The sequence below is a fragment of the Phascolarctos cinereus genome, unplaced genomic scaffold (genome assembly GCF_003287225.1).
Source record: "Phascolarctos cinereus isolate Bilbo 61053 unplaced genomic scaffold, phaCin_HiC Scaffold_4;HRSCAF=312, whole genome shotgun sequence".
NCBI classification, from domain to species: Eukaryota; Metazoa; Chordata; class Mammalia; order Diprotodontia; family Phascolarctidae; genus Phascolarctos; species Phascolarctos cinereus.
In genome coordinates, this window is record NW_027555847.1 from 99,234,127 (window position 1) to 99,240,613 (window position 6,487).

A 6,487-nucleotide genomic window follows, 5' to 3' on the forward strand; every position below is an offset into this window, starting at 1 on the left:
CCCTAAAGAAAAAAGAAATACCATGGGCCAGATGGATTGACAAGTGAATTTTATCAATCATTTGGAGAACAACTCATTTCAACACTATATAAACTATTTGGGGAAAAAATATAAATAAAGAGTCCTTCCAAATTTGTTTTCAGCACAAATATGGTCCTGATATCTAAATCAGTAGGAGCAAAATAGAGAGTATAAACTATAGACCAATTCCCATGAAATAAATTAAATGAAATACTAGAAAGGAGAACACAGCAATAAATCACAAGAATAAAAGACAAGGAGTGGGTGGAATTTATATCAGGAATGCAGAGCTGTGTCAATATTAATGAAATTGTCAGCATCATTGGCCATATCATTAAGAATAACAACAAAAATAATATAATTATCTCAATACATGCAGTAAAAAAAACTTTTGACAAACTGCAACATCTAATCCTATTAAGAACACTAGAGGGGCTTTCTCATCCTCCTTCAGTTCTCTGTTTAGCCAACACTTCAGCCAGAGGAATGATGACCTCAGAAATACTGAAGATTGGCAAGAAACTCTATGAGGGTAAAACAAAAGAAGTCTATGAGTTGTTGGATATTCCTGGAAAGGTCCTCTTACTGTCTAAAGAGCAAATTAAAGCAGGTAATGCAGCTGGGGGGGGGGGAATTAACTGGAATTAAAGCTGTGATTTCAAATAAAATTATCAGTTGTATTTTTGACTTGTTAGAGGAAGCAGATATCAAAACTGTTTTCACCAAAAAGAAATGTGGTGAGGAAGCTTTCATTGTACATCAGTTTGAAATGTATTGAATGAGTATGTAGGAGTATTAAAGCTGGTTGTTTTCTGAAAAGAAAATCTGGTGTCAAAGAAAGACACAAATTCTATCCAACTAAAGTGGAATTTTTTTTAAGGATGATGTCAAAACTGATCCACAGTTGTCTGAAGAATGGCTTATTGCTGCAAAATGGTGTTTTGGTGGACTTACCAAAGATCAGACTTAAATGGTTATCAAAAGTGTTTCCACACAGCCTTCTTTTGAAATACTGGGGTAATCCTGGTTACCTTAGAACTCTACCCTGGTTAATATGAGGATTTAATTTGGTATTGATCTAACTAACAAAGAAGCTGTTCTAGCTGAAGTTACTGATAATGGTTACTAGAGGCTCTGGACATCTGGTTATAGGACCCAACAAAAAGAAAAGCAGTCATGCTGAGAAAATGATTCCAGAAGGTCTCCAGATGGTGAAGAAAAACTTTGAATCGGTTTGCAGAAAGAGTGCAGTTGTTTCAAAATGGAGAAAGTCCATTTAGAGTTGTGGAATTGATGGGCTCATCTTCTGACATTGGTCATTGTAAAAAAATTAAGAAGGCGTGTGGGAGCTATGGAATTCCCTGTGACATCTGAGTAAAATATGCACATAACAGACTAGATAAAATTCTAAAGATTTAACCAGAATATGTAGGACATGGTGTTCCTATTGTATTTGTGGCAGTAGCTAGCAGAAGCAATGCCTTGATACTTGTACTATCTGGTAATACTGCGTATCCAATAACCAACTGTCTTTCCTTCACACCTAATTAGGGAGCTCAGGATGTATGGTCCTCATTTCAAATGCCTACTGGTCTTGGCTTTTCAATTATCCTTTCACCTGACAGAGCAGCTCAATTTGCAGCCCAGATATTTGGATTAAAGAATTTCTTGATATCGGCTAAACTTTGAGGAAGCATATTAAATACATGGGTTTCCTTGAAGCAGGTGGGTAAGAAAATCAAAGAATGTAATCTGTAAGAAGAATGCAGTATACTTTTAATATTGGAAAACTAAAAAAATTATATATTTTAGCTTCAAAAAACATTATAGATCAGACAAGAGAAAAATGATTCTAAACTAAACATAGAAAAATACTAATAAAATTTTGTACTTGGTTTAAAAAATACACTGGAAAGCATAGGAATCAATTGAGCTTTGCTTAAAATGATGTGATATCTATCTAAACCCATGAACAAACATGATCTGTAAGGGGAATAAGATGGAGTCTTCCCAATAAGATCAAGGGTGAAGCAAGGATGTCCATTATCACCACTATTCTTCAATAAAATACTAGAAATGACAGCTATAGTCATGAGAATAAATAAGAAATTGAAGGAATTAAAATAGGCAACAAGGACACAAAACTATCACTCTTTGAAGATGATATGATGGTATACTTAGAGAATCTCAATGAATCAACTAAAAACCTAGTGGTACAGTTAATAACTTTAACAAAGTTTCAGGCTATAAAATTAACTCGCATGGATCACCAACAAAATATATTACCAACAAAATCCAGCAGCAGAGATAGGAAGAGAAATTCCTTAATAGTAGACCATGTGAAATACTTGGAAGTCTACCTGCCAGGAACTACATGAACACAATTACAAAACACTTTTTACACAAAATCAGATCTAAATAATTGGAGAAATATCAATTGCTTATTGGTAGACTAAGCCAATATAATAAAAACAACAAGTCTACCTAAATTAATTTACTTAATGCCATACCAATTAAATTACCAAACAATTATTTTATAGAACTAGAAAAAATAACAAAATTATTCTGGAAGAATAAAAATTCAAAAATATCAAGAGAATTAATGGAAAAGAAGGAAGTGGCCTACCTGTACCATATCTCAAACTGTATTATAAAGCAGTGATCATCAAAACAATCTGGTACTGGCTGAGAAATAGAGTGGTGGATCAGTAGCATAGATGAGGTACAAAAGACACAATAGTAAATGACCATAGTACTCTAGTGTTTCATTAATGTAAAGATCCAAGATTTTGGGACAAGAAATTATTATTTGACAAAAATTTCTGGGAAACCTGGAAAGAAATTTGGTAGATACTAGGTAAAGATTGACATCTCTTTGTATACTGAGTCAAGGTCAACAGGCCTTTCTTTGTATGAAAAGTATTTTGTAACTGTCATAATATACTTCGCGGGTTTGTTTTGGCAGGTACACTCCCATGAATTTTACATTTCCTACAATGATTTCAAATGGTATTTTTCTTTCTGTCTTTTGCTGCTGGACTTTGTTAATAATATTTGGAAATGTGTATGATCTATTCAGATTTATATCCTGCAATTTTGGACAAGTTGTTTAATCTCATTTGGTGTCAATTTCCTCATCTGTAAAATTAGGACATAGGACAGTAATCTCTAAGGACTTTTAAAGTCCTAGAACTATGAACCTATTGAATCTTATATTTTTTTGACAAACTTGTGAGCAGTGGTTAATATGTTGATATTATTTTAGTTTCAGTAGTTCAATGAAGAGTGCTTTATTTGCAGAGAACCTAAGCTTAATTCCAGTGGTTTTAATTCCTTTTAATATGATTTTGGACAAGTCACTCTCTAACTTCCAGTTTCTTCACTGGTTAAAATAAGGAGGTAGGAGTTTTTTCTCTAAGAACCCTTCCAATTTCAAGAGTTCTTAATATTTGTATTTCTGTATTCCTGTAGTTTCCACAGTTTCCTTGAGATAAGCCAGGTAAATATTTAACATCAACACTTCAGAGAATAAAATATTTATAAGCATTCAGCATTTATCTTTCATGATGGCTAGGACTGAATATACAGAATTTGACAACTCTCTGAGATATCTAGGAAGCCTTGTAAAACACACATTTTATTATTTGAAAAAAAAATACAACAATATCTTTTTTAAAAGCAATGGGAGAAATATACAAAAATAATTTGTTAAGTAATTTTTCTGGATCTTGAAAAAAGGAAATTTAGAAGTTAATTGAATAATATATTTGCTTGTTGTAGCATTTTATCTATGTGACATCAATTCTTTTGTTTTTCTTGAGAGAAATACAGGGAGGATAATACTGTAATACATATATGTATGTATATATCTATATGTATATATATCTATATGTATATATAGATATAGATATATACACATATGATGTATAAGGCTCATTGAAATATCACTAGAAACAAAAGAATTATGAGTATTTCACCATATGTATCAATAATTAATTATCAAATTAATTAATTAATATGTTGGTAATATTAAAATTCATCAAGTAAGATTTATAGGTTTATTATTCTGTTTCTGTGTGATACTTAGAAAAATGCTTCCTAGATTGATGTATTTATTATAAAACATTACTTTATGTGGGAGAATTGCCTAAATGAATTTTGAATTTTAAAATAGAAGCCAATGAGAGAATTTTTTTTTATCTCAATGTGTACTATCTTCTCAGGATTGAGAAAGAAAAAGAAAGAAAAAAATAGGGCAGAGAGTCTTTTATTTTCTACTATATCAAATCTGCTTCCTTTTTTATGGCCATGGGAAAAATAAAAATTTCAACTTCATGATTTGTATTATACTCTTCTATAATAGATGAACACTTTATTAGACCCTTATTTTTTTAACAGGCTAACATGCTTTCTCTTGCATACTCCATCCATTTTTTATACTTTCCCTGAAATCTAGATATAAGAAGTATGTGTTTCTTATCGCAAAAAACTGTCTATAATGTAGGAAGTGTATCTAATACTACAACTGAAGCTAATCTCAGATAAATTTTGTTTCTATGAGAAAGTTCCCTTAACCAAGGCTATATTTAAACAATTCCATTTTAAAATAAATTTGTTTTAATCAGTCTTCTCATGGGATGACCATCTTCCTAATTATATGATGAAAATTCATGAAACATAGTATAAGTATTCACAGATTATATTATAAATTATGCAGAGCTCCCCAGTGACCAGCTATTTTTCAGACTAAATTCCATCATAGCTATAGTTCAATTTTCTTATTTTTTCAGTTAATTATATCAATAATCAGGGTTCATTTTTTAATAATAGAATACCATTAGCAAACATAAGTTTAGCATACTTTCTATTTCACCTCCCAAAAGCATTCTTAGTAACTTCTCTATAGCAACAAACACAACAGAAATCGGTTCACTGGCATTAAACTTCTCGGACTATAGCCAGTTACTGAATCCACTCTATCTTCCATTTGAATAATTGTTTGAGAGCAAGTAGTTGAAATTCCCTGCTAATAATTCCTACTGAATGGAAAAGTTCTGTTCTACAGGAGTTCCATTTCACATATATCCATGTTGTATGCTGCATGAGATTTTGTGGTCTGTATTCTTTAATCTACAATTAAATATTATTCCTAATGGGTATACAACATGAATATGTTACAATCTGTGATGTTCTGCCAATATTCCTTTGCTTGATGTCATGGGAAGTACCCATGAGGTCTAAGCAAAGTGACAGGAATATTGAGTAAGACTCCCAGATTCCAGGAAGACTGTGCAATGTATATGTTTCCTATGTCTAGAAAAAACTGTGAAGACAGTTGGGTGAACAGCTGGTATATATATAAAATTTCAATTGATTTTATTGTTTAAAATATTGACTATAGAACATAATGTTTTATCTCTTCTTGTGAGGAGTTTGTCTCATATGAAGATCACTTGTCTGGTGATCCATGAAATAAAGCAAATTCATGAAAGAACTAGAACGTGCCAAAAGTGAGGAGCTTGGAGATCATTCTGACGGCCAAGCACTCAATAATCCATATATTCTAGATATAATTTTGGCACATTTACCTTCAAAAAGGTAAAAGGGTTGGAGAGAAGGTCATCTATATCTTAGAAGCAGAAAACTTTACTTTTCTCAACTATTCCTATTCTATGAAAGTGAGGCACAATGTGACTGCTGAACTCTTTGGACAGCCACATCATTTTTGATCCATAGAATGTTAGTTGTTTACAATGCCAACTTATTATTAAATAAGCTCTGCTAAAGAAAAAGAAGGATAAAAAAAAATAACAATGCCGGTTAGAGTAGAAGAGAAGATGATACTTAAGGACAATAAACAGGGTGACACACAGCTATTGTTCTTTTTTTTTTCATCCAAGGAGATTGATTTTTGGCCCTGTAGTGGAAGAACTAAAGTGGTTAACTGGAAGTTGAAACCCAGAAAGGATAAAGGAAAAGTGGAAATTGAAGGAATTAGGATAAGCAACAGGGACACAAAACTATCACTCTTTGCATTCAATATAATATACTTAGAGAATCAACTGGAAAAAAAAAACTAGTTGAAATAATTAACAACTTCAGCAAAGTTGCAGAACATAAACAAACCCAAAAAAATCATCAATATTTCTATTATAAACAAAGTTGAACTGCTAAAGACAGGTAGAGAAATTCTATTTAAAATAACTGAACAGAACAAAAAAAAAATTTGGTAGTCTACCTGCACAATTATAAACCATGTTTCACATAAATAAAGGTCACATTCTATGAAAGGATTGTCCTTTCATGGTAGACAGTTTAGCCTAGAAGAAAGAATTTGAGTTCCTAGGAGTACTTAGAATGTGTAATTAAGGTGAAATGCACGAATAAATTATTTGATTTGTTAGCACAGACCTTATGAAGGAGAACAATCTTGTCAAAGGTTTGGGATAGAGTTGGAACACTTAAT

At 31.8% G+C, this 6,487-nt stretch overlaps 1 pseudogene; it reads left to right on the forward strand.

Moving 5' to 3' along the window:
* Window positions 1–507: 507 nt before the first annotated feature.
* Window positions 508–1,779, forward strand: LOC110219083 (bifunctional phosphoribosylaminoimidazole carboxylase/phosphoribosylaminoimidazole succinocarboxamide synthetase pseudogene; annotated as a pseudogene).
* The last annotated feature ends 4,708 nt before the right edge of the window (window positions 1,780–6,487 follow it).